The sequence below is a fragment of the Phyllobates terribilis genome, unplaced genomic scaffold, assembly GCF_046119375.1.
Source record: "Phyllobates terribilis strain yellow unplaced genomic scaffold, ASM4611937v1 Scaffold_4__5_contigs__length_816908805, whole genome shotgun sequence".
Lineage (NCBI taxonomy): Eukaryota > Metazoa > Chordata > Amphibia > Anura > Dendrobatidae > Phyllobates > Phyllobates terribilis.
The window spans coordinates 673,578,413-673,601,333 of NW_027362764.1; the positions used below are offsets into that span (position 1 = coordinate 673,578,413).

Below are 22,921 nucleotides of genomic sequence, written 5' to 3' on the forward strand. Positions count from 1 at the left end.
TTTGCTTTTTCCTTCCTTCCACCAGCAGGGGGCACTCTCTTCTATGCCTTTTTTCCATTCCCTTTCACAAGTGCACAGATTCATTCTCTTTTCTTTTTTTCATTTGCTTTCTCTCTTGCGCTATTTCATCTCTGCAAAATACCAGCATCCTTCTGATCACCGTGGGCCTCCAGCATTGTTGCTTCTTTACTTTTAATACTAGGCTCCTTTTCACCAGGACCAGCGTCTCCCGCGTGGCTGGAGGTAACCACCGGTAACCCCAAGCAGAAGACCTTTGCAGGCAACACGACCCTCCCAACTGAAGAGCAGCTCAAAGTCACTGGCAACCATCTCACCCTCTTCCTTCATTCACCCCTGGACGTCTCGCTCCGCCCCCAAGTTACGGGTCCAGCTTGCTCTTTCTGTCACATTACCGCGATGAAGGGTTTAGCCTGCAGGAGACCCTGCGCCGAGACATTTTTGAAGACACCTGATGCGGCGGGTGAATCACTGCTAAACAAACCACACCTGTAGGGACGGCACAGCCTTTGCATGGACCCTTCGGAGCCCGCCCCGTCACGGCCAGATTGCTCGCCACCAAGCGTGTTACAACTCTCCTGTTAGGTTTTTTTTAGTTTGCTGGTCACATGACCATTTTGCCTATTTAATCCGGCTCCGCCCTCCTGGCTTTGCTGGACTTCATTTGTATTTACTACTGTTGAGCTAGCTTGTTGCTCTGTTGCTGTTCTCTGTTAGTTTTGCTAGGTCTTCTGACCCCTATGCCTTTTTGTCGTGTGTTTGTCTTTGACTGCTTCTATTTCTGCTAGGAGGTGTCCAACTTTTCCCAGTCCCTAGATCTTGTAGGGATCCCTCCCTCACATCTATAGGTCTGCGTTCAGACTAGCCGAGGACTTTAGCGGGTCTGATCGCAGGATCAGGTTCCCCGTTACATCGTAGGGATCTAGTTTAGTTCTATTGTAGGGATAGATCTCCTTTCTTTCCTTAGTCTCTGTAGCAGATCATAACAGTAATTCCAGCCATAAAAAAAAAAAAAAAAAAATTTCTCTAAGGAAAGACCTCCAGTTTTCCATCATGGTCTCGGTGCAAGATTTGGCTCAACGCTTGCAGGGACTCTCTCTGGAGGTGACCAAGCTCCAACAACACGTGAGTAGCTGTTCTGGAGCGCTTTTTGTGGAACCTAAGGTACGTCTGCCTGATCTATTTTTTGGCAAACAACAAGATTTCTTTTCTTTTAAAAATGCTTGTCTATTATATTTTTGTTTGTGACCCGGATCCTCTGGTGATGAATCACAGCGCATAGGGATCATAATGTCACTTTTGCGCAAAGATCCTCAGGGATGGGCCTTCTCTCTCCAACCTAGTGATCCGTGCTTTAGATCAGTGGATAGTTTTTTTTCTGCTTTGGGTTCGTTGTACGATGATCCTTATCGTGTCTCATCTGCTGAGTCTGAATTAAGACGTTTGAGGCAGGGATCAGGTAATGTGGAAAAATATTGTTCTCACTTCCGTCGGTGGTCTGCCCAGGTGGGGTGGAACGATTCTGCTTTGAAAAGCTTGTTTCTTGCAGGGCTATGTGAAAGGGTAAAGGATTTACTGATTGCTTATCCCACACCTGGAAACTTGCAGGAGGCAATGCAATTAGCTATACGGGTGGACAGGAGACTGCGTGAAAGGGTTAATGAGAGCAAATCCTCTGCTATGTCAGCTTCGAGTCCTGAGAGGTTCTGTGCTGACAATGGAGAGCCGATGGAAATTGGGGCGATGGCACCCCGCTCTCAGGAAAAAGACCGCCGACTTTCTGAAGGCTTGTGTTTCTATTGCAGAAATTCTGGTCATTTTATTAAGAGCTGTGTGCTTCGTAAGAAGAAAGAAAAAAAAATGGTCAGTCATGCTCGTATTGCCTGTTTAAATTCTAAGGGAGTATTCCTATCTGCCACTACTGCTGCTCAGGATGAATTAATTGAATTTCGGGTATTTGTGGATTATGGATCTACTCTGAATGTGATTGATGGGGGATTCTTGGAAAAACTTAGATTAGAACCTAAAACTTTGTCATCCCCTATTGCTGTGGTTTCTGTCGATGGCTCTCCCTTGAAGAGTGTTACTCACAAGGTCTGTGAATTTCCCCTCACTATTAATGGTATTCATCAAGAGAATTTGGATTTGGTGGTATTGGATAATTTGCCTTCTCCAGTAATATTGGGGTTACCCTGGTTAAAATTGCACAATCCTGTACTGGATTGGTCTACCAATGAAATTAAGTCCTGGAGCCCTAAGTGTTATGACAAGTGTTGTACCGGGCACATTGCTGCTGTGGATAGAGGGGAATTGCCTGTACCTATTCAGGATTTTTGGAGAGTTTTTTCTGAGGAGGAGTCGCAGGTTTTGCCTCCCCATAGAGACTATGATTGTACCATTGAATTTGTCACTGGCGCGACTCTTCCTAAGAGTCGTTTATTTAATCTTACTATTCCTGAAAGAAAGGCTTTGGAAGAATACATACAGACAAGCTTGGCCGCCAGTCACATTAGGCCTTCCAAGTCTCCTGTGGCTGTTGGATTTTTTTTTGTAAAAAAAAAAGATGGCGGTTTACGTCCTTGTCTGGACTTTCGTGAGATTAATAAAATTACTGTACGCAATCCTTACCCACTGCCATTGATTCCTGATTTATTTAACCAGTTAGTGGGGGCCAAGTGGTTCTCTAAAATTGATCTCCGGGGGGCATACAATTTGTTGCGCATGAAGGAGGGTGATGAATGGAAGACTGCTTTTAACACTCCTGTGGGTCATTTTGAGAATCTGGTTATGCCTTTTGGTCTCACCAATGCTCCAGCATTTTTTCAGAATCTTATTAATGATATCCTTAGACCTTTAATCGGCAAAAATGTGGTTGTGCATTTGGATGACATTTTGATTTATTCGCCGGATCTGGAGTCTCATTGGCGGAGCGTACGTGAGGTATTACAGTTATTAATGGACAATTCGCTTTTTGCTAAGCTGGAGAAATGTGAGTTCGCTGTACAGAGAATTCGTTTTTTGGGCTACATTATCTCCAGTGAAGGTTTTGAGATGGACCCGGTTAAAGTTCAAGCTGTGCAGGAATGGCCTAGGCCTATTGGTTTGAAATCGATACAGAGGTTTTTGGGTTTCGCCAATTATTACAGAAAATTCATAAAAAAAATTTCTATTATTGTCAAACCGCTGACCGATCTCACCAGGAAAGGTGCTAATGCGGTTCAGTGGACTTCTGAGGCCATTGAAGCTTTTGTGTTTCTAAAGGAGAGGTTCACCTCTGCTCCCATCCTTATGCAGCCTGATGTGACTAAGCCGTTTTTGGTTGAGGTTGATGCTTCTTCGGTGGGGGTTGGTGCTGTGTTGTCTCAGGAAAACAAGGATGGAGTACATCCCTGTGCCTTTTTTTCAAAAAAATTTTCCGAGACTGAACTTAATTACTGTATTGTTAATCGGGAATTGCTGGCGATTAAACTCGCATTTGAACACTGGCGTCATCTCTTGGAAGGTGCTGAATTTCCCATTCAGGTTTTCACTGATCATAAAAATCTGATCTATCTTGATGCTGCCAAGCGCTTGAATGCCCGTCAGGCTAGGTGAGCACTTTTTTTCTCGCGGTTTAATTTTTCCGTTACTTACATCCTGGGTACCAAGAATGTTAAAGCGGATGCTTTGTCTCGCAGCTTTTCTCCCATGGTCGGTGTTGAGGAGGAAGAGGAGACCATTTTACAAGAAGGTGTTGTGATTGCTGCTTTGTACTCCGTTTGGAGGATGAGATTCTTAAAGCACAGGAGAATGCCCCATCTAACACTCCCCATGGGAGGTTGTTTGTGCCTAGGACCTTTAGGAGAGATTTGTTTGTTGAGTGTCATGAGTCTCGGTTGGCAGGTCATCCAGGAATTTCTGAGACCAAGAGACTTGTGGGTCGCAGTTTTTGGTGGCCTGGATGGCAGAAGGAAGTCATTAAGTGGGTGCGCCAATGTACTGTGTGTGCAAGATCCAAGTCTTCGCATGCTCCTGCTGCAGGGTTGCTTTGCCCTCTGGAGGTTCCTAGTGCACCTTGGACACATCTGGCTATGGACTTTATTACTGACCTTCCTCCCTCTGAAGGTTTCACGGTCATCTGGGTGGTCGTGGACCGTTTTAGCAAGATGTGTCACTTGGTTCCCTTCATCAAACTGCCTTGCGCTAAGACACTCGCTAAGGCCTTTGTCAAGGAGATTGTCAGACTACATGGTGTTCCTACTAACATTGTTTCTGAAAGGGGACCTCAGTTCGTGGCTCGTTTTTGGCGTGCCTTTTGTGACAGGTTTGGAGTTCATTTGTCGTTTTCATCCGGATATCATCCTGAGTCTAATGGCCAGACAGAAAGGAAGAACCAGGATGTTGAGCAGTTCTTGCGTTGTTTTGTGGCAGACAATCAAGAGGGGTGGTCTGAATTTTTGCCACTTGCTGAATTTGCTCTTAACAACCATACATCCTCTTCTGCTGGGTGTTCGCCTTTTTTTTGTTGTTCTGGGAGACATCCGTCTTTTGGGTCATTTTCCAAATTGGTTTCGGCTGTGCCTGAGGAGGATAGTTTTTCCGGTGATTTGGAGAGAGTTTGGACGGATGTGCGTGGTAATCTTCAGGAGGCTAACAAAAAATCTAAGAGGTACTTTGATAGGAAACGGCAAGAGGTTTTGTTTGCGGTTGGTGACATGGTTTGGTTGTCCTCTAAGAATCTGCGATTGAGGATTCCTTCTAAAAAATTGGGTCCCAAGTTCGTAGGGCCCTTTAAGGTACTTCAGATAGTTAACCAATCTGCTGTTAGGCTGGAGGTTCCTACGTCCTGGAGGATTAATACGGTGTTTCATGTTTCTCTGTTGAAAAAAGCTGATGTGTCGGATGGTGACGCCTCTGCCACTGTTCCTCCGGTGGTGGAGGACGGGGAATATGAAATTTCCCGCATCCTAAATTCTAGACGGTATAGAGGGAGTTTGCAGAATCTCGTCGCTTGGAAGGGTTTCGGACCTGAGGATAACTCATGGGTGAGAGCGGATTATGTTTCTATCCCCAGACTTGTCCGAGCGTTTCACAGGAGGTTTCCTGGTAAGCCTGGGCCTAGGGTATCCAGAGGATCCTCTTAGAAGAGGAGGTACTGTTACAACTCTCCTGTTAATTTTTTTTTAGTTTGCTGGTCACATGACCATTTTGTCTATTTAATCCGGCTCCGCCCTCCTGGCTTTGCTGGACTTCATTTGTATTTACTACTGTTGAGCTAGCTTGTTGCTCTGTTGCCGTTCTCTGTTAGTTTTGCTAGGTCGTCTGACCCCTATGCCTTTTTGTTTTGTGTTTGTCTTTGACTGCTACTATTTCTGCTAGGAGGTCTCCAACTTTTCCCAGTCACTAGATCTTGTAGGGATCCCTCCCTCACATCTATAGGTCTGCGTTCAGACTAGCCGAGGACTTTAGCGGGTCTGATCGCAGGATCAGGTTCCCCGTTACATCGTAGGGATCTAGTTTAGTTCTATTGTAGGGATAGATCTCCTTTCTTTCCATACTCTCTGTAGCAGATCATAACAAAGCGATCCTGAGAAAGGCTGGCCGGGCGATGGATCAAGCAGCGTCTACTGGCCATACCACCTTGGATACGCCCGATCTTGTCTGATCTCAAAAGCAAAGCAGGGCTGGGCTCAGACAGTACTTGGATTGGAGACCTCCTGGGAACACCGGGTGCTGTAGACCATTTTGATGACATTTGCCCTACTGCCCAGCTCGGCTAGCATGAAACGGCGCCTTGCCGGACACCGACCTTAAGTAACTTAGATGATGGAAGCCCCAAGGCCTCTGAGCCAGTTGGCAGCTAAGTACGCTACCCCGCCGCCTTCACGCAGGCCTGACACCGAGCTCCTTGCCACGGCTAGGAGTGCTTATTGACTCCGCAGCTCGCCGTGTGGAAATGATGGCATTAAAAGCACCCGGGGCCGTGAAGGGGCCAGGCTTTCAGCAGGTGCCCAGGGAAGGTTTTGGATGCCGACCGCCTAGCGAGGGCCAGCAGAAGTAACATGTTTCTCTGCAAAGAAGCTTGTGTAACCAAGCCAGACGGCTGACAAAGAGCTAACCACAGTGCAAGGAAGGCAAGGAAGGAATTGGGGAGGGGGGGGTGATTCCTGCTAGGGCCCTGAAATCATAAAACAGGCAGGAGAGTCTGACGCATGGTGACGGAGAGGTTGTAGGGGCAGATAGGGGGTGTTGTCACGTGCGAGCACGTGTGCATGCTGGCTTGTGTGTGAGAGTGCGCTTCCTAGGTGTGGCGCGCTGCAGACAGTCAAAGGGATTGTTCCCTTTCATTAAAAGTTAATCCCCGGCTGCAGGCTATTAGAAAGCAACTAACCGCGCTCTGATCACCCTACCCGGTCTACCGGTGAGTCTCGCCTCTGCTCCCGGCCTGTGGTATTGGCCGTGAAGCTGACGTTCCGTCGACAGCGCTGCAGCCGATCAGTGAGCTCAGCGGCTCTGAGTGGGGCGTTGTGTCTACAAGACCTTTTAAGGAAGCCAGCAAAAAAATTGAAGAGAAGGGAAAGCACAAAAGGACCTGGTCTTGCACTGGAAAGGGCAGCCGGCAGCCACACGTTAAAGTAGAAAAGCAGCAAGTGAGAAGCTTGTCTCTGCCTACGGTCACACCACCCTGAACATGCCCCATCTCATCTGATCTCAGAAGCTAAGCAGGGTCAGGCCTGGTTAGTACTTGGATGGGAGGCTATAAAATAATACTCTTCCAGTATTATTTTTTTTCTACTAAGGACTTCTCAAAGTATCAATATCACGATATTCTTATAAAAAAATGTATCTATTTATTCTTGGATTGTCCATTAAAAAGAATCAGATTGCAGCAGGTACATACAATAATTAGTTATAAAGTAATTGTCCATTTGTCCATAATTAGCTTAATTGTTGAGATTCACCCATCTTTCCTTGGATCCTGGCTGGTAAATCATGTCTTTGTCCAGCATGTGTCCAGGCCTACATGTCATCTGCTTCTCAGCATGAAGATTCTGTGTCTTGTGGGGTGGGCAGAGCAAGAGAGCCCCCCCTTTCTGTACCATGGGCTTTTATAGCCAGTCGTATGGACACCTGTTCTACATATGGTAGTGAACCAAAAATACACACACAAATAGCGCATGTCAACTAGACACGATGGCTGAGGCATAAAACTCAGAAAAATGATTATCGATTAACATTCCAAATGAATTTCCATAATTAACCATTTAACAGAGACCGCCTGGGAATGCCAGGTGCTGTAGGCTTTTGCTTTTTCTTTCCTTCCACCAGCAGGGGGCACTCTCTTCTGTGTCTTTTTTCTATTCCGTTTCACAAGTGCACACATTCATTCTCTTTTCTTTTTTTCATTTGCTTTCTCTCTTGCGCTATTTCATCTCTGCAAAATACCAGCATCCTTCTGATCACCGTGGGCCTCCAGCATTGTTGCTTCTTTACTTTTAATACTAGGCTCCTTTTCACCAGGACCAGCGTCTCCCGTGTGGCTGGATGCAACCACCGGTAACCCCAAGCAGAAGACCTTTGCAGGCAACACGACCCTTCCCCCTGAAGAGCAGCTCAAAGTCACTGGCAACCATCTCACCCTCTTCCTTCATTCACCCCTGGACGTCTCGCTCCGCCCCCAAGTTACGGGTCCAGCTTGCTCTTTCTGTCCCATTACCGCGATGAAGGGTTTAGCCTGCAGGAGACCCTGCGCCGAAACATTTTTGAAGACAACTGATGCGGCGGGTGAATCACTGCTAAACAAACCACACCTGTAAGGATGGCACAGCCTTTGCATGGACCCTTCGGAGCCCGCCCCGTCACAGCCAGATTGCTCGCCACCAAGCGATCCTGAGAAAGGCTGGCCGGGCGATGGATCCAGCAGCGTCTACTGGCCATACCACCTTGGATACGCCTGATCTCATCTGATCTCGGAAGCAAAGCAGGGCTGGGCTCAGACAGTACTTGGATGGGAGAACTCCTGCGAACACCGGGTGCTGTAGACCATTTTGATGACGTTTTGCCCTACTGCCCAGCTCGGCTAGCATGGAACGGCGCCTTGCCGGACACCGACCTTAAGTAACTTAGATGATGGAAGCCCCAAGGCCTCTGAGCCAGTTGGCAGCTAAGTACGCTACCATGCCGCCTTCACGCAGGCCTGACACCGAGCTCATTGCAACGGCTAGGAGTGCTTATTGACTCCGCAGCTCGCTGTGTGGAAATGATGGTGTTAAAAGCACCCCGGGCAGTGAAGGGGCCAGTCTTTCAGCAGGTGCCCAGGGAAGGTTTTGGATGCCGGCCGCCTAGCGAGGGCCAACAGAAGTAACATGTTTCTCGGCAAAGAAGCTTGTGTAACCAAGCCAGACGGCTGACAAAGAGCTAACCTCAGTGCAAGGAAGGCAAGGAAGGAATTGGGGAGGGGGGGGTGATTCCTGCAAGGGCCCTGAAATCATAAAACAGGCAGGAGAGTCTGACGCATGGTGACGGAGAGGTTGTAGAGGCAGATAGGGGGTGTTTTCACGTGCGAGCACGTGTGCATGCTGGCTTGTGTGTGAGAGTGCGCTTCCTAGGTGTGGCGCGCTGCAGACAGTCAAAGGGATTGTTCCCTTTCATTAAAAGTTAATCCCCGGCTGCAGGCTATTAGAAAGCAACTAACTGCGCTCTACTCACCCTACCCGGGTCTGCCGGTGAGTCTCACCTCTGCTCCCGGCCTGTGGCATTGGCCGTGAAGCTGACGTTCCGTCGACAGCGCTGCAGCTGATCAGTGAGCTCAGCGGCTCTGAGTGGGACCTTCTGTCTACAAGACCTTTTAAGGAAGCCAGCAAAAAAATTGAAGAAAAGGGAAAGCACAAAAGGACCTGGTCTTGCTGAGCACTGGAAAGGGCAGCAGGCAGCCAGACTTCAAAGTAGAAAAGCAGCAAGTGAGAAGCTTACCTCCGCCCATGGCCACACCACCCTAAACATGCCCGATCTTGTCTGATCTCAGAAGCTAAGCAGGGTTGGGACTGGTTAGTACTTGGATGGGAGATAGCCTGGGAATATCAGGTGCTGTAGGCTTTTGCTTTTTCCTTCCTTCCACCAGCAGGGGGCACTCTCTTCTATGCCTTTTTTCCATTCCCTTTCACAAGTGCACACATTCATTCTCTTTTCTTTTTTTCATTTGCTTCCTCTCTTGCGCTATTTCATCTCTGCAAAATACCAGCATCCTTCTGATCACCGTGGGTCTCCAGCATTGTTGCTTCTTTACTTTTAATACTAGGCTCCTTTTCACCAGGACAAGCGTCTCCCGGGTGGCTGGAGGCAACCATCGGTAACCCCAAGCAGAAGACCTTTGCAGGCAACACGACCCTCCCCCCTGAAGAGCAGCTCAAAGTCGCTGGCATCCATCTCACCCTCTTCCTTCATTCACCCATTTACATCTCGCTCCGCCCCCAAGTTACGGGTCCAGCTTGCTCTTTCTGTCACATTACCGTGATGAAGGGTTTAGCCTGCAGGAGACCCTGCGCCGAGCCATTTTTGAAGACACCTGATGCGGCGGGTGAATCACTGCTAAACAAACCACACCTGTAGGGACGGCACAGCCTTTGCATGGACCCTTCGGAGCCTGCCCTGTCACGGCCAGATTGCTCGCCACCAAGCGATCCTGAGAAAGGCTGGCCGGGCGATGCATCAAGCAGCGTCTACTGGCCATACCACCTTGGATACGCCCGATCTCATCTGATCTCGGAAGCAAAGCAGGGCTGGGCTCGGACAGTACTTGGATGGGAGTCCTCCTGGGAACAACGGGTGCTGTAGACCATTTTGATGACGTTTTTACCTACTGCCCAGCTCGGCTAGCATGGAACGGCGCCTTGCCGGACACCGACCTTAAGTAACTTAGATGATGGAAGCCCCAAGGCCTCTGAGCCAGTTGGCAGCTAAGTACGCTACTCCGCCGCCTTCACGCAGGCCTGACACCGAGGTCCTTGTCATGGTTAGGAGTGCTTATTGACTCCGCAGCTCGCCGTGTGGAAATGATGGCGTTAAAAGCACCCGGGGCCGTGAAGGGGCCAGGCTTTCAGCAGGTGCCCAGGGAAGGTTTTGGATGCCGGCCGCCTAGCGAGGGCCAGCAGAAGTAACATGTTTATCTGCAAAGAAGCTTGTGTAACCAAGCCAGACGGCTGACAAAGAGCTAACCTCAGTGCAAGGAAGGCAAGGAAGGTGCGGAAGGAATTGTGGAGGTGGGGTGATTCCTGCTTGGGCCCTGAAATCATAAAACAGGCAGGAGAGTCTGATGCATGGTGACGGAGAGGTTCTAGGGGCAGATAGGGGGTGTTGTCACGTGCGAGCACGTGTGCATGCTGGCTTGTGTGTGAGAGTGTGCTTTCTAGGTGTGGCGCGCTGCAGACAGTCAAAGGGATTGTTCCCTTTCATTAAAAATTAATCCCCGGCTGCAGGCTATTAGAAAGCAACTAACCGCGCTCTACTCACCCTACCCGGGTCTACCGGTGAGTCTCGCCTCTGCTCCCGGCCTGTGGCATTGGCCGTGAAGCTGATGTTCCGTCGACAGCGCTGCAGCCGATCAGTGAGCTCAGTGGCTCTGAGTGGGGCGTTCTGTCTACAAGACCTTTTAAGGAAGCCAGCAAAAAAATTGAAGAGAAGGTTAAGCACAAAAGGACCTGGTCTTGCTGAGCACTGGAAAGGGCAGCCGGCAGCCACACGTCAAAGTAGAAAAGCAGCAAGTGAGAAGCTTGTCTCTGCCTACGGTCACACCACCCTGAACATGCCCCATCTCATCTGATCTCAGAAGCTAAGCAGGGTCAGGCCTGGTTAGTACTTGGATGGGAGACTATAAAATAATACTCTTCCAGAATTCTTTTTTTTCTACTAAGGACTTCTCAAAGTATCAATATCACGATATTCTTATAAAAAAATGTATCTATTTATTCTTGGATTGTCCATTAAAAAGAATCAGATTGCAGCAGGTACATACAATAATTAGTTATAAAGTAATTGTCCATTTGTCCATAATTAGCTTAATTGTTGAGATTCACCCATCTTTCCTTGGATCCTGGCTGGTAAATCATGTCTTTGTCCAGCATGTGTCCAGGCCTACATGTCATCTGCTTCTCAGCATGAAGATTCTGTGTCTTGTGGGGTGGGCAGAGCAAGAGAGCCCCCCCTTTCTGTACCATGGGCTTTTATAGCCAGTCGTATGGACACCTGTTCTACATATGGTAGTGAACCAAAAATACACACACAAATAGCGCATGTCAACTAGACACGATGGCTGAGGCATAGAACTCAGAAAAATGATTATCGATTAACATTCCAAATTAATTTCCATAATTAACCATTTAACATTTCCCCCTTTTTTGAGAATAAAAGGACTTTAACTGAAATTTCTCAAAAGAAGATACATTCATCAATCATTTTTTCTTTCCTTCTTCCTTGGCAATATCATTAAATTTCCATAATAATAATACTAGTAATAATAGTATCAATACCGGATTATTGTTATATAATGATGTGAATTCATGTCATGGTAAGCCGTGACTAATATTCATTTAATATGTATAATTATACTTCCCTATATCTAAATTGAAGCAATCGCGGGTTCAATCGTCATCATCTGATGTCATCGGGTCGTCGTCTCGTCTTCTTTTTGGTTCTTTTATAACACAGTCTTTAGATGAAAACTCCTTTGAAATAAATTACAACATGTAGATATTGTACAGTCCATAATTGTGTTCATTATTGTTCAGTCCATAAACTGTACTCTTTATTAGAAAGATCATGTGTGTCAGTTGATAAGAAAACAAAGTCCATGGATGAAATGTAGCTTTAATATCTGTGCAGTGTCACCTGGACTTACGTTGGATCGTCTTTGGAATCTTCCGTGTGTCCGCACTGGTCTCGTGTCACTTTTGAAACAGATGTGACGTCTTTGGTCAGTAAAGCAAGGGTTAACTTAACACTTCCCTGCTTTATATAGCACCATAACCAGTACTCAGTCCTTTATATACAGGACACATATGCCAGGTATTACCTGTTCACCAGCTTTCATTGAAGCGTTGCAGGTGATAAGAAACCACTGGAACGTGATGAAACTTGAACACAACACAGTACATATAGGATCATCGTCCTCTGCCGTCCTGGTGATCAGTGGTGTGAATTGTATTGTATGTAATGGACACAGTCTATTATAACACTCAGCATTCACACCTGTTACCTTCTGAGACGTCCGGATATCAGTTGCTTCTTCTTGTAACTTTTGAGAATCTCTTTGATTTATAAAAATTAAAAGTCTTTATTAAGATAGAATTCATAATTGCGATGTCTTGATTGAAGTCTTCATTCCCTAATCTGATACCAAATCCGGCAGTTTTTCCTAACCTATAATATCACAGCGTACCATACCAATCAGTAATATCCATCTAATTATTATCAAAATATTAAAATAAATTATGTTTGGAATAATAAACAATAATAGATAATAATTCATTATCAATCAAGTTCTCCATATGATAGAACATTTTTATGTCATAGGTGTAATTACCTTTTCCAACCCATAGGTGTCAGTGTATTTTGAAAAAACAAGTTTTTATATCTTTATTAAACCAATAATATCAAAGAATGTATACTCCTGAACCAAAATGAATAAATATATGAATGTAGGAATGAATGAATGAATGAATAAGTGAATGAATGAATTGTTGTGTTTACTCAGAAAATGTAAACATTTTTTTCCTTAGCAATATATATTTAATGAAGCAATACTCTTGTATTAGACATTACTTTATTAAATATTAATGTGTTTTCTCAATTGAGATATTGAACTCAAATAAAATCAAATGAGAATTAAAAAATGAAAAAATAGAAAAATAAGAAATATAAAGTAAGAATAAAATTTTAAAAATGAAAAATAAAATTAAGAGTAAAAGTAAGAATAAAAATAAAAATAAGGCCTTTAAATTTTAATGACAAATGCAGAGTAATTATATTCTCCATAAAAAATACCCTTATATCTCCATTATCTGGATGATTTCATATTTGTCATAACCTTGTACCACCAAAAAATATTAAATTATGCAACTTTGCATGTAATACCCTTCTTAATTATACCATAGTACCTTATTATTATTTCTTCTTTATTAAAATGTGTGGAAAATAAGTATTGATCAAAAGTGATTATGTAATCAGGATCAAAAACACATTTTCCCCCTTTATACCAAAAATATTATTTTATAAAATTTATGTATATATCAGAACCAAATTAAAAATAATTATTCTTCTAGAAATATTGTGCATAAATTTCATATCGATGAATAGCATAGATTTGACTAAAGAGAGGTGTGTACCTATTTAGGTAACCAGTAAAAATAATATTATAGTTATTCAAGAATATTATCATGTGGAAAATTATTCTAAATATAAATTTGCTTTGTAAACCATTTTGATGTGTGGTTGCCCTTATCCACTATTAGTTAAATCAAGAAATAATAATTATTAAAGAAATATAGAAATATATATATGTAGATAATACCTAATTATGTATTATAATTTCCTCAGAATTAAATATATTTTTGTACCTTCACATAAAGAAAGATTTTTATTTTTTCAAACATACAAACATACGAGGCCTCTGTCACATCAATCACACTTAGCAGCTGCTGATTTACTCATCTGTCACCTTCACTCTGACATTCACAGATCTGTTCAACTCAAACATTCCACATATGAAGTTTTAGATATATATATATATATATATATTTAACCCAAAATTGTTGTATCCCAATTTATTAATGCGCATTGCCATATCAATTGAATATCTTTATATTTCTTTGAATATTCCCCAAGTACATATTATATAATATGAGAGTAAGTCACTGGAATTTCAGACACTTGAAAAAACTCTTGTCTTAGATTCTTTTTTCACTGGCTGTCCGGTCTTAAGTTACATCAGTTGAAAATAGAATGAGTGGGATACTATACTATTAGCTCAAAGTTCAAAGGCCGCAGCTGTCACACGTCATGCTGTAAAGCTACTTTAATTTGCACGAACACTTCATGCACAGAAAATATTAGCAACACAAAAGAATTAATAAGTATTACATATATATTATAGTTCAACTAGATATATTGTTATTATTTTAAAATGTTATACACATAAAATCATGCAATTTTTTCACTTCCTGTGTGAATAAAGAAATAAATCCATTTTAGAGTTCTTTGATCAAATCCTGCTTTGGAATGAAAACTCTAAGGAAATATAAGAAAATAAAGTTAAATATCAAATTCAGACAGAAACAGAATTATTTAAATATCTTATACATATATTGGTTGGTTCTAATGTAATTCAAAATATTGCTACTTAAATTTATATATATGAAGTTCTCATTTATTAATTAATATATATATATTTTATAAACGTATATATAAATACAATTATGCGCAATCTCTACTTAGACAAGTGTATATGTATATATATATATATATATATGAACTATTAGAAACTATGTAACTACAATTTTACCGTATAAGATTATAAATAAATATTGAGACATTGTATTACATTTTGATACAACATTGTAATTACAGTTTTTCCTTAGCCACTCCCTAAACCAAATCTTCTGTCTCTCTCAAATATCTCCAGGAACGCCCTATTTAGGAAAGACATTTTTCTATCCTTCAAAACCTCAGAGAACTGCCTGTTCTTCTGTCCACATTCCACGACGTCACTGTGAGTTGGTCGTCTCACCTGTCTCTGTCCATCAGTTTCAGCCATTTTCCTTTTTAGAGAATCACAGTTCTGACTGAGAATTAACTCATTCTGTGGAGAGATGGATCTTTGCACTGGCTGATATGGCTTATAACATATATGAAATCTTCTGCGTATTTGATAGAGTTCACTAAGGGGATGACTCAGTCTAGGAGAGTTTGATATTGGCTTTTGGTAAGATTTTACCTTTTCTGGTTTTATAAATTTAGCTTGATTTATTTTCTTTTCACGATTCTCATGTTTTCTAAAAAAATCCAGCATCTGCGCACATTCAAATAATGAATTTTTTTGTGATGCCATAACTTGGGAAACTGAATTTAGGAATTTGAATTTTTGTACAAAAGTTGTTATCATATGTTGTACTTTTCCATTTTTGATGAGAGCTTTGTACAACCGTTCAAATATGGACATGAATGTATATGTACATTCCTTCCTACCAATCCTTAGTTTCTGCAGATCTTCTATGTTGGGAAAATCCTTTGTGACACAATAAATCAAATATCTTAATCTGTCCGAATCATTTTCCCATCCATTAGGTGAGTCATTTTCACAGGGCATTAAATGTAAACGTCTGGACAATGTCACAGGAATCCATATTTTAAATAATTGATTCCTCTCCTCATTGGATAAATCAAACTTATCAGAGAAGCTCTCAAATGTCTATGAATTTCTACAGGCATGGATTTTGACATCATATTTTGGCATGATTTTGTATAATTTCAGCAAATTTTTCCTCAATTTGGAGTTGAGCCTGGGTAATTCCAGAATTCTCTGATATTTTTAGTGGCTCTTGTACGTCCTTTCCTCCTACGTCACTCACGTCTCCTCCCACATCACCTAGTATGTCGGTTTCTCGTATGTCAGTCATGTCTCCTCCCATGTCAGGTTTCTGTATGTCCGTCTCTTGGTCAGACCCAAGGTCACCTTCAGTTACAGACACGTGTCTTACTTCTTGTTCATTTTCCACATTACAGTCAGAATCAGTATCACCGTCTGACACTTCTACACTATTTTCCTGCTTAGAAATCTCTAACACAAGACTATGAAAAAAATCTACCAAATGTAGAATATTTCTCAATTTCTGTTTGTCTCTATTTACCAATTTAGAAGTTAACTGTAAATTCTGCAATTCACATTCTTTGTATAAACTGAGCCACAAAACTTCTATGTCATCTCCTACATTAACTTTGAAATTAATATTACTTTGTTTAGCAAAACAAGAAATTATATCCATATTTTGCTTACCTTAAGATTCCTTGGCTTCTCTTTATCAGCACGTCCCGTCTTTAGATCGTCTGATTCTTTTCCTGTGTGATTCTGTTCCTTGTTAGTACCTCTGCTTCCTGTCTTTCCTCAGTCTGTAGGTCCTTTCTGCTTCTCGTGACAAACTAGTGAATTTACTGACACGTGAACAACAGCTGTTCAGCTCGTCAGGACTTCCCCCTTGTTCACGGAAGAAATTCACATACTTAATTTAAAAAACAAAAAAACAGGACTGGCTGGCTCACCATTGTAAAATAATACTCTTCCTGTATTATTTTTTTCTACTGAGGACTTCTCAAAGTATCAATATCACGATATTCTTATAAAAAAATGTATCTATTTATTCTTGGATTGTCCATTAAAAAGAATCAGATTGCAGCAGGTACATATAATAATTAGTTATAAAGTAATTGTCCACTTGTCCATAATTAGCTGAATTGTTGAGATTCACCCATCTTTCCTTGGATCCTGGCTGGTAAATCATGTCTTTGTCCAGCATGTGTCCAGGCCTACATGTCATCTGCTTCTCAGCATGAAGATTCTGTGTCTTGTGGGGTGGGCAGAGCAAGAGAGCCCCCCCTTTCTGTACCATGGGCTTTTATAGCCAGTCGTATGGACACCTGTTCTACATATGGTAGTGAACCAAAAATACACACACAAATAGCGCATGTCAACTAGACACGATGGCTGAGGCATAGAACTCAGAAAAATGATTATCGATTAACATTCCAAATGAGTTTCCATAATTAACCATTTAACAGTGACCGCCTGGGAATGCCAGGTGCTGTAGGCTTTTGCCTTTTCCTTCCTTCCACCAGCAAGGGGCACTCTCTTCTATGCCTTTTTTCCATTCCCTTTCACAAGTGCACACATTCATTCTCTTTTCTTTTTTTCATTTGCTTTCTCTCTTGCGCTATTTCATCTCTGCAAAATACCAGCATCCTTCTGATCACCGTGGGCCTCCAGCATTGTTGCTTCTTTACTTTTAATACTAGGCTCCTTTTCACCAGGACCAGCGTCTCCCGCGTGGCTGGAGGCAACCACCGGTAAACCCAAGCAGAAGACCTTTGCAGGCAACACGACCCTCCCCCCTGAAGAGCAGCTCAAAGTCACTGGCAACCATCTCACCCTCTTCCTTCATTCACCCCTGGACGTCTCGCTCCGCCCCCAAGTTACGGGTCCAGCTTGCTCTTTCTGTCACATTACCGCGATGAAGGGTTTAGCCTGCAGGAGACCCTGTGCCGAGACATTTTTGAAGACACCTGATGCGGTGGGTGAATCACTGCTAAACAAACCACACCTGTAGGGATGGCACAGCCTTTGCATGGACCCTTCGGAGCCCGCCCCGTCACGGCCAGATTGCTCGCCACCAAGCGATCCTGAGAAAGGATGGCCGGGCGATGGATCGAGCAGCGTTTACTGGTCATACCATCTTGGATACGCCCGATCTCGTCTGATCTCGGAAGCAAAGCAGGGCTTGGCTCGGACAGTACTTGGATGGGAGACCTCCTGGGAACACCAGATGCTGTAGACCATTTTGATGACGTTTTGTCCTAGTGCCCAGCTCGGCTAGCATGGAACGGCACCTTGCCGGACACCGACCTTAAGTAACTTAGATGATGGAAGCCCCAAGGCCTCTGAGCCAGTTGGCAGCTAAGTACGCTACCCCGCCGCCTTCACGCAGGCCTGACACCGAGCTCCTTGCCACGGCTAGGAGTGCTTATTGACTCCGCAGCTCGCCGTGTGGAAATGATGGCGTTAAAAGCACCCGGGGCCGTGAAGGGGCCAGGCTTTCAGCAATTGCCCAGGGAAGGTTTTGGATGCCGGCCGCCTAGCGAGGGCCAGCAGAAGTAACATGTTTCTCTGCAAAGAAGCTTGTGTAACCAAGCCAGACGGCTGACAAAGAGTTATCCTCAGTGCAAGGAAGGCAAGGAAAGTGTGGAAGGAATTGGGGAGGGGGGGGGTGATTCCTGCTAGGGCCCTGAAATCATAAAACAGGCAGGAGATTCTGACGCATGGTGACGGAGAGGTTGTAGGGGCAGATAGGGGGTGTTGTCACGTGCGAGCACGTGTGCATGCTGGCTTGTGTGTGAGAGTGCGCTTCCTAGGTGTGGCGTGCTGCAGACAGTCAAAGGGATCGTTCCCTTTCATTAAAAGTTAATCCCCGGCTGCAGCCTATTAGAAAGCAACTAACCGCGCTCTACTCACCCTACCCGGGTCTACCGGTGAGTCTCGCCTCTGCTCCCGGCCTGTGGCATTGGCCGTGAAGCTGACGTTCCGTCGACAGCGCTGCAGCCGATCAGTGAGCTCAGCGGCTCTGAGTGGGGCGTTGAGTCTACAAGACCTTTTAAGGAAGTCAGCAAAAAAATTGAAGAAAAGGGAAAGCACAAAAGGACCTGGTCTTGCTGAGCACTGGAAAGGGCAGCCGGCAGCCAGACGTCAAAGTAGAAAAGCAGCAAGTGAGAGGCTTGTTTCTGCCTACAGCCACACCACCCTGAACACGACCGATCTTGTCTGATCTTGGAAGCTAAGCATGGTTGGGCCTGGTTAGTACTTGGATGGGAGATAGCCTGGGAATACCAGGTGCTGTAGGCTTTTGCTTTTTCCTTCCTTCCACCAGCAGGGGGCACTCTCTTCTATGCCTTTTTTCCATTCCCTTTCACAAGTGCACACATTCATTCTCTTTTCTTTTTTTCATTTGCTTCCTCTCTTGCGCTATTTCATCTCTGCAAAATACCAGCATCCTTCTGATCACCGTGGGTCTCCAGCATTGTTGCTTCTTTACTTTTAATACTAGGCTCCTTTTCACCAGGACAAGCGTCTCCCGGGTGGCTGGAGGCAACCATCGGTAACCCCAAGCAGAAGACCTTTGCAGGCAACACGACCCTCCCCCCTGAAGAGCAGCTCAAAGTCGCTGGCATCCATCTCACCCTCTTCCTTCATTCACCCATGGACATCTCGCTCCGCCCCCAAGTTACGGGTCCAGCTTGCTCTTTCTGTCACATTACCGTGATGAAGGGTTTAGCCTGCAGGAGACCCTGCGCCGAGACATTTTTGAAGACACCTGATGCGGCGGGTGAATCACTGCTAAACAAACCACACCTGTAGGGACGGCACAGACTTTGCATGGACCCTTCGGAGCCCGCCCCGTCACGGCCAGATTGCTCGCCACCAAGCGATCCTGAGAAAGGCTGGCCGGGCGATGGATCGAGCAGCGTCTACTGGCCATACCACCTTGGATACGCCCGATCTCGTCTGATCTCGGGAGCAAAGCAGGGCTGGGCTCAGACAGTACTTGGATGGGAGACCTCCTGGGAACACCGGGTGCTGTAGACCATTTTGATGACGTTTTGCCCTACTGCCCAGCTCGGCTAGCATGGAACGCCGCCTTGCCGGACACCGACCTTAAGTATCTTAGATGATGGAAGCCCCAAGGCCTCTGAGCCAGTTGGCAGCTAAGTATGCAACCCCGCCGCCTTCAAGCAGGCCTGACACCGAGCTCCTTGTCACGGCTAGAAGTGCTTATTGACTCCGCAGCTCGCCGTGTTGAAATGATGGCGTTAAAAGCACCCGGGGCCGTGAAGGGGCCAGGCTTTCAGCAGGTGCCCAGGGAAGGTTTTGGATGCCGGCCGCCTAGCGAGGGCCAGCAGAAGTAACATGTATCTCTGCAAAGAAGCTTGTGTAACCAAGCCAGATGGCTGCCAAAGAGCTAACCTCAGTGCAAGGAAGGCAAGGAAGGTGCAGAAGGAATTGGGGAGGGGGGGTGATCCCTGATAGGGCCCTGAAATCATAAAACAGGCAGGAGAGTCTGATGCATATGACTCGCCCCCTGGGCCGTGGGGCACTCGGATCCGGGCAATAGGGAGACGATGGGGGTAGTAGTGGCGACCCGGTTCCGTGGCTCAGGGTGGTCAGGCCAATGGTAGTCTGCTACGTTCTGCTAATAATGTCCGACTACGCCACCCGTGGATTGCGGCTATTAGGAACCGCTGCTGCATGCAGACCGCTGGGGCTGATGAGGTGTGCAGCTAGGGTAGTGTGACTCCCCACGGGAAGAGTGCAGCCCCAGGGCAGTATAATGGATGGTGGGAGTGATGGTAGTGAGAATCCCAGTGCTGATAGTGCGGGAGGAGCAAGGAGCACACAGACAACAAGCTGCAGTCCAGGGTCTTTACTACAACAGGTAAACTGACCCATAAACAGTCCCGGCTAGGAGGGGACCTGGACGTCTGAGAGCAACGGGGAAATTGGCCCTGGTCAGGGTGAGGGTGTAGGCCTACAGTGCTTTCTGCGCTCCTTCTGGCTATCTCCTCCTGATAGGGTAACAGCCCACGTTTCCGAGCTTTCCGTGTATTCTCGCCTGTATGGCCTGCGACGTGGGTTCCTTTCTGCTCCCAGCCTTGTACGGCTTTACTGGTCCCTTCAGTTGTGGCAGGGCCTCCAGGCTTCTTAGGCCAAGGAATGTACAGTCCCTTGCGGACTGGTTCTCTGCTGGGGGATGTGGAATCCTTCCAGCCTCAGACACCAAAGTCTGGTAAAATTAAGTCTTTTCTCTGCCAAGACAGACTCTCTTCGCCTCTTGTCTCTGGCTTGTGGCTCTCCTCCTGCCACACTTCCTCTTAGGTGCAATCAACTTTCTGTCCCTGCTCCACTCTGGGACACGTCTCAGAGCTGAGACAGGCAATCCAGTTCTCTCTAACCCTGCCCCCAGCACCAGCTTTTATAGGGGCAGCCTGCTCCCCCTACTGGCCTGAGACAGGAGGCATTGCATGCTAATGTTCCCCTCACCAGAGAACCTCCCCCTTGCTCTCAGACACAGCTTTAATACATTTTGTGGCATCCAGGCCAGGGTGACACATTCCCCCCTACTGAAATTTAGTACTCCGGGACTAAACAATAAACAAAGACAATATGCATAACAATAAAACATTAATAGACAGACGACGCACAAATTGAGTTCTTAAGGTCACAGTGTGGCCTGTGACCGGGTGTCCATATCACCAATACAACGGGAGCCTTAACCAGGTGGGGGTCTGTCCTACCCCAAGTCCTTCACAGTCTTAGTTCATTCCTGGGTTAGGCTCAGAATGCAGTCCATACAAGGTCCCGGTTATAAAAAGTCCATAACCTGTGAGTCCTTACGGTAGCTGCAAGAAACTGAAACACACTATTAATAAACATGCAGGTAACTTGGCAAACATTTCAACATTTGGCAACAGGGTTATTTACAATCTTAGTACACTCTATATTCTCCAGCGAGCGGGTATCTGCCCCTTTGTGCTCCTGGTTGACCTCCTTAACCCACTGTCTGGTGGTGGACCAACCTGGCTTTCCCCACTAGCGTTAGTGGTACAGCTACCAGCTGGGTGTACAGGTAGGGCAGGCAGCTGTCTGCGGGTTCTTTGGCTTACCGCAGGCATGGCAGGCTCACTGTCAGCAGAGGGTTGACTCTCCTGGGCTGCTGGTACAGGCTCTTCTTCCTCTGGAACTGCTGGCTCCTCTTCACCTTCCGGCTCTGGTGTTGGTTGTTGCTGGGCCGGTTGCAGGAAATGCAGGACGGGTACCACTATGGCATCATTTATGCGAGTCCAGGACTGAGGGAACTCTCCGAGAATGGTGCTGATCATTTCTTCCTTGTCCTCTGCGGGTTCAAGGTCACTCTGATCCTCTTCTGCACTACGGAGTTGCTCGGGGCACCTTTTGAGGTGGTCTCTGGAGACGACACTAGTGGTTTCTCCTCCGTCCTTGGTGATTACGCACACCTTTGGGTTGTCGTGGTCAGACTGCAGTACGGTGTAGGGTTCCCTTTCCCACTGGTCGTTCAACTTATGTAGCCTTCTTTTTCGCTTTAGGACTTGCTCACCAGGTTCTAGGGGACCAGCAGGGGCGTGTTGATTGAAGAGTCTTTCTTGCTTCTCTCTCACCTGGGCCAGGCTCTTCTCCACACTCTCCTGTACCTTCTGGTACTACAGTTGCCTTTCCGTATCCCAGTCCGCATCCGGGGAGGTGTCCTCAGGTATTAGGACTCCCATCTCCAGGTCTACGGGCAGCTTACCCGGTCTGGCTCGCATCAGGTAAGCCGGGGTGCAGTTGGTAGCATTCACCGGGATATTGTTGTATAGGTCTATCAGGTCCGGCAGTTTTTCTGGCCACAGGCTGCGTTCCTCCAGAGGCAACGTCTTCAGGAGATCAATGACTATATTGTTCATCTTCTCACACATCCCGTTGGTTTGTGGATGGTAAGGCGTTGTCCGAATTTTCTTACAGCCATAGAGGTTGCAGAACTCCTGGAAGATTTCAGCCTCGAACGCTGGACCCTGGTCTGTCAGGACCTGTTCCGGATACCCGTGTGGACGGCAGAAGTATTGCTGGAAGGCTCTGGCCGCTGTTTGGGCTGTCAAGTCCTTTACCGGGACACCACTAGAAAACGGGAATAGTGGTCCACGATTGTCAGGGCATAGATGTATCCTGACCGGCTGGGAGCCAATTTGACATGGTCCAGAGCTACCAGCTCAAGAGGCTGCGTGGTGACGATGGGCCTCAAGGGTGTCTTCTGGCTGGTGCGGTCCTTCCTCCTCAGGTGACAAGGGCCACAGTCTCTGCACCATTTTTCTACAGCTCCTCTCATGCCGACCCAAAAGAACCTTCCTCTTAGTAGGAACTCCAGTTTCTTCCAACCGAAGTGTCCCGCTCCGTCATGGAAAGCCCCCAGGACCATAGCTGCATCTCGCCTTGGGACCACGACTTGCCAGGTCAGCTCGTGCGTCCGGTGGTTGACAATCCTTCTGCACAACTTGCCTTCGTAGAGGAACAGCTTGCTCTTCTCCTTCCATAGCTGCTTGGCTTCCTCTGGGGCATCTG

The 22,921-nt window shown here is 45.9% G+C and overlaps 7 pseudogenes; all 7 read left to right on the plus strand.

The window, feature by feature from the left end:
- The first annotated feature begins 5,619 nt into the window (after positions 1-5,619).
- LOC141270080 (5S ribosomal RNA) lies at positions 5,620-5,739 on the plus strand (annotated as a pseudogene).
- A 2,183-nt stretch (positions 5,740-7,922) lies between these two features.
- On the plus strand, positions 7,923-8,042 carry LOC141268966 (5S ribosomal RNA; annotated as a pseudogene).
- Positions 8,043-8,974: 932 nt separating this feature from the next.
- On the plus strand, positions 8,975-9,093 carry LOC141270154 (5S ribosomal RNA; annotated as a pseudogene).
- A 621-nt stretch (positions 9,094-9,714) lies between these two features.
- LOC141267316 (5S ribosomal RNA) lies at positions 9,715-9,834 on the plus strand (annotated as a pseudogene).
- Positions 9,835-17,474: 7,640 nt separating this feature from the next.
- Positions 17,475-17,594, plus strand: LOC141269046 (5S ribosomal RNA; annotated as a pseudogene).
- A 942-nt stretch (positions 17,595-18,536) lies between these two features.
- LOC141268517 (5S ribosomal RNA) lies at positions 18,537-18,655 on the plus strand (annotated as a pseudogene).
- Positions 18,656-19,276: 621 nt separating this feature from the next.
- Positions 19,277-19,396, plus strand: LOC141267767 (5S ribosomal RNA; annotated as a pseudogene).
- The last annotated feature ends 3,525 nt before the right edge of the window (positions 19,397-22,921 follow it).